The sequence below is a fragment of the Manis javanica genome, chromosome 7 (assembly GCF_040802235.1).
Source record: "Manis javanica isolate MJ-LG chromosome 7, MJ_LKY, whole genome shotgun sequence".
NCBI lineage: Eukaryota > Metazoa > Chordata > Mammalia > Pholidota > Manidae > Manis > Manis javanica.
Genome location: NC_133162.1, coordinates 116776798 through 116784781, shown reverse-complemented (window position 1 = coordinate 116784781; position 7984 = coordinate 116776798). Strand labels below are relative to the sequence as shown.

Here is a 7984-nt window from a genome sequence, read left to right as displayed (position 1 = left end):
GTGTCGCGCGCCCCGTTCTCGCCGGCAAGAACAGCACGCAACAACAGCAGGATTCTTCTGCAGAAAGCTTTATTCTTCAGCTCTTTTGTGACATAGAATGTCGGGCCGGACCCCGAGAGGAAGGAGAGGCCTGCTTATATAGCTCCCATGCTCTGATCTGGTTGGTGTAGCTTCACATGCCTTATTAGCATGACAGCTTGGTGATTCTCATTGGTCCTTATGCCAAGGCGCAATTAGCATGTGGTTTAGTGGGTGAGGTGTTTTGAAACTAGGCAGTGTTGGGCCTTCCGGCCAGCGCCATCTTATGGGCGCGGCTGCCAACATCTCCCCCTTTTTTGTTTTATAGAAGCTTAAAGCGGAACTTGCCAGCAGAGGCGGAGACAGAGGCCTGACCTCCATCATACTTCTTGATGCCCCCTTTTTGGAGAGGGGTTCTGGGCATCTGCCCCTATGCAGTCAGGCATGCCTCTCAGAGGGGTCCAAGACCTCTTGCAGTGCTTTGCCTCGCATCCTCTGGCTGGCGTTGGGACCGCTTGGTACAAAGGGTTTGGACCTTTTTTCTCAACCCTCTTGCACCATGAGCTTCTTAGAGAAAGCTGTGATTAAGCAATGAGGTACTCGGGCCTGGTGCAATGCCACATGGGCTCAGGGTGCAGGAGCTACCTCAAGCTAAAGCTGAGCTTCCTTTTTGAGCATGTTGAGCCACACTTGGGGAGAGGCGCCATCGTCCACTGCCATTAGGGCTTGAGCAAGGATCACCTTGTCCCTCTTGTGTTGATTGCGGAGTCTACACAACAACCAGAGCAGGAGCATGAGACCCCCAAGCAGGAACACGCCCATCCCAGCCATTCCCGCCCACTCCTTGACATGGGAGAGAGCTCTGAGGAACCAGGAAGAGAGTCCTTCCACCACGGAGATATCTAGACGGGTGGAGTTGATGTGGATAATTTCTCGCCGCAGCTCCTCTAGCGTCTCATCGAAGTCTTGGGACCAGTTTCCTGAAAGATACTGGGACAGATCCCGTGACAGATTAGCTGCCCGTGTAAAATTTTCATATTGTACGCTGGTGATGCAGAGGGCCTGATATTTCCGCTCACACCCCAGTTGGGCCATTTGCCAGAGCACCTCTATTTGTTCCTCTACAAGATCTATGCGTTGATTGAGGATCATTATCCCTCCTTTCAGTTTGCCGTCAAGTGTGGACTGTTGGTCCAGGGCAGAAGCTACTGAGGCTGCAAGGTTATTGAGCTCTGTAGCCGATTTGATGGAGGTGTCTAAAGCTATACCAGCGGCGGTGGCTGCGACCGCGGTTGCGGAAATCAGGAGCACTATGGCGGCTGTAACGCCGAAATCGCGCTTTTCTCGAAACAGAGTCATGGTATTAGGGGCGTCTACAGGAACAGGGACCCACGGGGGATGCGGACTACTAAAGCATTGGTAAAGTTATGCGCATCCCAACACTGAGACAGAAAGCAGGTTTCATTGGAGCAGGAGTCAAAGCTACTATTGGATAGGATGAACAGAAAAGGGGGATATACACATACAGGAGAAGGTGGAAATGGGGACTTATGGGTCTGGCTCTGGGTGAGGTTCACTATGCCTCTGCCATAATTTTGGAAAGACAGTCCGCATTCCAACGTCACCTTAGGAGCCGATGTCGAAGGAGATCCTCCCGGTGCAGGGGTAGTTGGGTGGCTGATATTGCCACAGTAGGAATAGTTGGAAGCTCCAACCTCCCCGCCCAGGAGGGCAGAAAAAGGGGAGATATCAGTGCACGAGCCATTGATTCCACACAGCATCCACTTGTGGAACGGATTCCTGTTTGGTTGCTGGTGGAACGGGCCTGTGAGTATTTCGCTCTCCCACCAGCTTTCCCGGGCTGGCCGTCCCTCCATATCTGGGGAGATGGTGAACTCCTGTCTCTCTGTGGCCCACGCTGTTACAGCAGATTGACAGTCGGTCCAGGGCCACTTTTCTCCCTCGTATTCACCTACACAATGAGGGGCATACCTGGGCTGGGGAGGCGGACCGTACGTGCCATTACATTTTGTAGGAAAAGTGCCATTAATCCAAAGGACTTTACGGGTATCTGTAAAGAACCACCCGTATGTTTTTCTTCTTAATGTGATGCACGTATTCTTCCTGCCGGTCTCCTCAGTCGTGTTTAGTGGGACAGTGAAACATATAGATCCATTGGTCGTGAAAGATCGGTTTTCTCCCAGGGGGGCTACTAGGGTGTCTTTAGCTAAATAGGGCAGATTCATACTAGAATTGGTAGTGAAAAAGCGCGGAAAAACAGCCGCATTGAAGCGGACAGGCATAGGTTTAGGAAAGGCAGACAGGATTCCCCATCTCAATACTCCCTGAGTCGGGGCCTCCAGTGTCAGGAGCAGGGTCAGGAGGTACAGCGAAGTCATCTCCTTTGCTGAGGACTTTCCTCGTTAGGCGCTCCGGGATCCAGAAGGGGTTTTCTTCACCCTGGGGGAAAACACATACAGCTCCCCTGGATCTGATTATGATTGGATCCGGGCCCTTCCATTGGTTAGATAACACATCCTTCCATTTTACTAGTTCTTGTGGGTCTTTTGGCCACTGATTATGGCGATCCGCTGCTGTATGGCCCTGAGCATCCAGATTCAAAAAATTTATAGTGAAAAGTGCTAGGGCTATGGCAGTTTTTGGTGTGGGGGGTATATCTTCAATTCCCCCTTTTTGTTTAAGTAAATAGGATTTGAGCGTGCGGTTCGCGCGTTCCACAATCCCTTGACCCTGTGGGTTGTAGGGAAGGCCAGTGATATGTTTTATCCCCATGTGATGACAAAATTGAGCAAATTTTGTAGAGGTATAGGCTGGGCCATTGTCTGTTTTCAGAATCTGTGGTAACCCCCAAGCGCTCCAAGCTTCAAGGCAATGCTGGATGACATGGGAAGCTTTCTCTCCTGACAATGGGGAGGCAAAGATGACTCCTGAACAAGTATCCACGGATACATGTACATATTTCAGTTTCCCAAAAGACGAAATATGCGTCACATCCATTTGCCAAACTTGTAAAGGCCTAATACCTCTGGGGTTAATCCCAACATGAGGTGTGGGAAGGAAGCTGCAGCAGTGTTGGCAGCTAAGGACAATGTTCCTAGCTTCGGCCCTGGTTATGCTAAACCGCTTGCGCAGTGTTTCGGCAGTGACATGAAATTGTGCATGGAATTTTGAAGCTGCGGTGATAGGGTCTAGCAGGGGAAAAGCTATATTTCTGGTTGCGAGGTCTGCTAGGTGGTTGCCTTGGGTCATAGGCCCGGGAAGGCCTGAATGTGCTCTGATATGAGTTATATACAAAGGAGATTGCCTATGAAGTAGTGCTGATTGCATCTGTTTGAATAAGGTGGCTACTGGGCTGGACGCTTTAATTAGCCCGGCCACTTCTAGAGATTTGACTGCATTAACTACATAACAGGAGTCAGACACAATATTTAAAGGTTCAGGAAAGATTTGTAGGACCTCTAAGACTATGCGACATTCCACTATTTGTGGAGTGTCAGGCGTGTAGCCTTTTGTCACAACTTTGCCATCATGGACATAGGCACCTGTGCCTGTCTTAGACCCGTCCGTGTAAACTGTTTTTCCATGAGGCAGTGGGGTTAGGCTAGTGACCCGAGGAAATACTAGGAGATGACTTTTGGCGAAGTTGATGAGGGGATGTTTAGGGAAATGATTATCAAAGGTTCCTGAGAAACTGTAAGCAAGTATGGCCCAATCATCGTTCATAGCGCATAATACTTGTATCTGTTCTACGCTGTAAGGGGTTATAATTTTTGCTGGAGCTTCTCCGAAATGTGTCATGGAGGTTTTTACTCCTCTCAGAGCAAGTTTGGCCACGGCTGCCGGATAGTACTCTATTGTCCTAGCCTGAGAGGCTTGGGGATGAATCCAGATCAGTGGGCCGTGCTGCCACAAGACTGCTGTTGGCAGTTCTGGGGTGGGAAGGACACACAACTCAAAGGGTTCATTCGATTGCACTCTATTTAATTGTGCTGTCATCAAAGCCTGTTCTACTTTGCGAATGGCTTGTAATGCCTCAGGTGTGAGGGAGCGCGATGATGTTAGTTGTGGGTCTCCTTCTAGGATTTTAAACAATGGTGTCAACTCCGTGGTGGGTATCTTTAAGTATGGGCGCAACCAATTAATATCCCCTAAGAGTTTTTGGAAGTCATTCAAATTTCGCAACTGATTATGTCTTATTTCAAGCTTTTGGGGGCAAATTACATCTGTGTGAATGGTGGCTCCTAAGAATTTGCTAACACTAGATCTTTGGACCTTTTCACTTGCTATATTCAGTCCCCGAGTTTCTAGAGATTTAGCGAGATCTATGTATGCCTCCTCTACTTCTGCTGGTTGTGGGGAGCAGAGAAGGATATCGTCCATGTAATGGATGATCTTTAGCATGGGATAGGTCTTACAAAGTGGGTCTAGCGCTCGCTGAACGTACAGTTGACATATGGTGGGGCTATTTGCCATTCCTTGAGGGAGGACCTTCCACTGAAATCTGGCATCAGGTTGTTCATGGTTAATGGCTGGCAAAGTAAAAGCAAATCTTTCCCTGTCCTTGGAGCTTAGAGGTATAGAAAAGAAACAATCTTTAATATCTATTATGAGCACTTTCCATTCTTTGGGTAAGGCAGAGAGGAGTGGCAGTCCCCGTTGTACGGGTCCAAGCATTCTCATTTGAGCATTTACTGCTCTCAGATCATGAAGCAACCTCCATGATCCTGACTTTTTTCTGATTACAAATATGGGTGTGTTCCATGGGGACACAGAGGGTTCTAGGTGTCCCACTTGGAGCTGCTCTTGCACTAAGCAATGAGCTGCTTCTAATTTTTCAGAGGATAGGGGCCACTGAGGAACCCATACGGCCTCCTCTGTGAGCCAAGGTATGGGCATGGCATCTTCAATGGCCCCTATGAAAAACCCAGGCCGTGACGGTCATTCTTTACTTTGGGCAGGATGGGCTCTATGTGTCCCTGTTGGTGTTTCCCCAGCCCCTTGCCAGGGATGTATCCCATGTCCATCATCATGCCTTGGGCGGGGGTGGAGTATTCATTAATGAGTTTGAGGCCTAAGTCTCTCATGACATCCCTCCCCCATAAATTGACCGGTAGAGGGAGTACATAAGGGGTGACTGTACCCTCTTGTCCTTCAGGGGCTCGCCATCTCAATGGTCTGGCACTAATTGAAGGACTTGACTCATATCCTAAACCTTGTAATGAGTGAGAGGATTGGGTCACAGGCCACTTGGAGGGCCACCAGGTTGCAGAGATAATACTTTTGTCTGCTCCAGTGTCTAGGATTCCCTCAAAGCTCTTTCCCTCTATTTGAAGGGTTAATTTTGGTCTGTCTGCTAAATCCAATACTATAAATGCTGAGTTCCAATTGGATGAACCAAAGCCCTTCTCCCCTCTCTCCCCACCAGCAGCGGGGTATAGAGCATGCAAACTAGGTAATACTAACAGTTGGGCAATACGGTCTCCCGGGGATATGGGATAGATTCCTCTGGGGGCTGAACACATGATTTTCACCTGTCCTTCATAATCTTGATCTATGACTCCGGGATGAACTACCAGGCCTTTCAATGCGGTAGAGGAGCGCCCCAGAAGTAACCCAACAGTGTTGGGTGGTAGGGGTCCCTTAAAGTCTGAGGGGATGGGCTGGACCCCCATCTGTGGAGTTAACACTATTCTGGTGGTGGCATGGATGTCCAATCCTGCGGAACCCGGAGTGGCTCTCCTCGGGGGGCCTGGTTGCTCCCGAAGGACACTTGCGTGCTGGCTGCCCCATATATTTGCGGGCCCTGGTGACGGGGGCCCCTCTGGGCGTTTTTTGGCAACTCTAAGGGTTTCCCATCTATGTCTTTAATAGACCGGCACTCATTGGCCCAATGCCTGCCTTTCTTACACTTAGGGCACAATCCGGGGGTCTTCTGGGTTGTTTGTTCTGCAGCTGGGCTCCTACACTCTCTCTTTATATGTCCTAATTTCCCGCATTGAAAGCATTTGATATTTTTATTAGTGCTCCTGGCTTGTTTGTGGCTCTGTAATATGGCTGCGGCCAGGCCCGCGTTTGTAAGCGGCCCTCCTATCTCTCGACAGGCTTTCAGCCAGGCACTCAACCCCTTCTGTTTCCACGGCGTAATAGCCTGCCTACATTCCTTGGTGCATTGCTCAAACACCAACTGTTCTACTAGGGGCATGGCCTGTTCCTGATCCCCAAATATCCTGCCTGCGGCCTCCATCATACGAGCAACAAAGTCAGAAAATGGTTCAGTCGGCCCCTGGATGATCTTTGTTAAATTCCCCGATACTTCTCCTTTATTTGTAAGGGCTTTCCACGCCTTGGCGGCGCATGTGTTTATTTGCGCGTAAAGCTGCGGAGGGAAAGCTGTCTGATTCGCCGCCCACTGCCCCTGGCCTGTCAACATATCGTAAGTCCAATGAGCCGCGGGAGGTCCCTCGGCTGCATTTGCGCGTGCTTGGGACATACTGATGTCATGCCACAACGCCTTCCATTCTATATATTGTCCCATACTGGCTAGGCACGCTTTCATTACGTATTGCCAGTCTGCGGGTGTCATGGCTGTTTCGGTTAATCTCTCTACTTGTGCTATGGTGTAGTTAGCACTAACCCCGTAAGCTCGGACAGACTCCGCCAGGTCCTTAACTTGTTTATGACTCAAGGGTTGATGGGAACGTACGCCATCATCTTCAAAGACAGGAAACATTTGTCTGATTGCCTGGAGAGTATCTGGGTGACAGAACGAAAGTGCGCCGTTCCCGTAAGGCGGCGGGGCTATAGGTGTCGGGGGACACCATACTTTCGCTTTTTCCTTGGTCCGCTTTCCTACTTTACTGGTTCCCTTACTTCTACACTCTGTGGTTTTATCTTCTTCCCCTTCCTCTGCGGACGTTGATTCCTCCTCAGATTCCCTATTGGAGAGTTGGAGGTCCCTCAGCTCTTTCCAGGGGTATTTACTATTTTCTCCAAGGCGATCGTCACTCGCTTCTCGGGGCTCTTTCGCTTTTGCCCTAGGCGGGCTTTCTCCCTCACTCTGAGGTCTCTTTACCTTTGTTTTTGTGGCCTTTTTTCGGCCGCGCGCGCTCTCTGTTTCTCGTTCCGTTTCTGACATGCTCTCTTGGATATCTGTCAATGCTCTCTGACCTTCTTTTATTACCTTTTCACATCTCTCATCTTGCAGACAAGCTCTAATCAGTTTCCAGAGGGGCCTGGTGCCTCCCCTCAGGCTACCTTCCTCCTCCTCCCTATCAAGATCTTTCCCCAGTTTGTCCCAGCTCGGGATTGAGAGGGACCCTGAACAAATGAACCAGGGGGCCACACGATCTATCTCCTTAACAAAAGATCCTAAGACCTTGCTGGAGACCTTCAAGTTTCGCTCCTTGAGAGCTGTCTGCAGTGCCGTGACTAATGACGGTGCATTCCCCATGGTGCCTCTTTATCTACAGAGAACCATTAGCCACCACCCGAAAAAGCAGGGGCCTCTCGGAACTTACCTCTCCGGACTTTCTTCTGACCTGCAGTTCTGAATCCTCTCCAGATGTCTGAAGGGTCCTCCCTGTGCCGGTGATGTTCTGGTTCCCGGGTTTCGGCACCACTTGTCGCGCGCCCCGTTCTCGCCGGCAAGAACAGCACGCAACAACAGCAGGATTCTTCTGCAGAAAGCTTTATTCTTCAGCTCTTTTGTGACATAGAATGTCGGGCCGGACCCCGAGAGGAAGGAGAGGCCTGCTTATATAGCTCCCATGCTCTGATCTGGTTGGTGTAGCTTCACATGCCTTATTAGCATGACAGCTTGGTGATTCTCATTGGTCCTTATGCCAAGGCGCAATTAGCATGTGGTTTAGTGGGTGAGGTGTTTTGAAACTAGGCAGTGTTGGGCCTTCCGGCCAGCGCCATCTTATGGGCGCAGCTGCCAACACAT

General features: G+C 50.0%; 1 long non-coding RNA gene across 2 annotated transcripts in view; it reads left to right on the top strand.

Annotated features, from left to right (window-relative positions):
* LOC108391909 (uncharacterized) overlaps positions 1–7984 on the top strand; it is a 146066-nt gene that overhangs the window by 57905 nt on the left and 80177 nt on the right. The window lies entirely within an intron of this gene.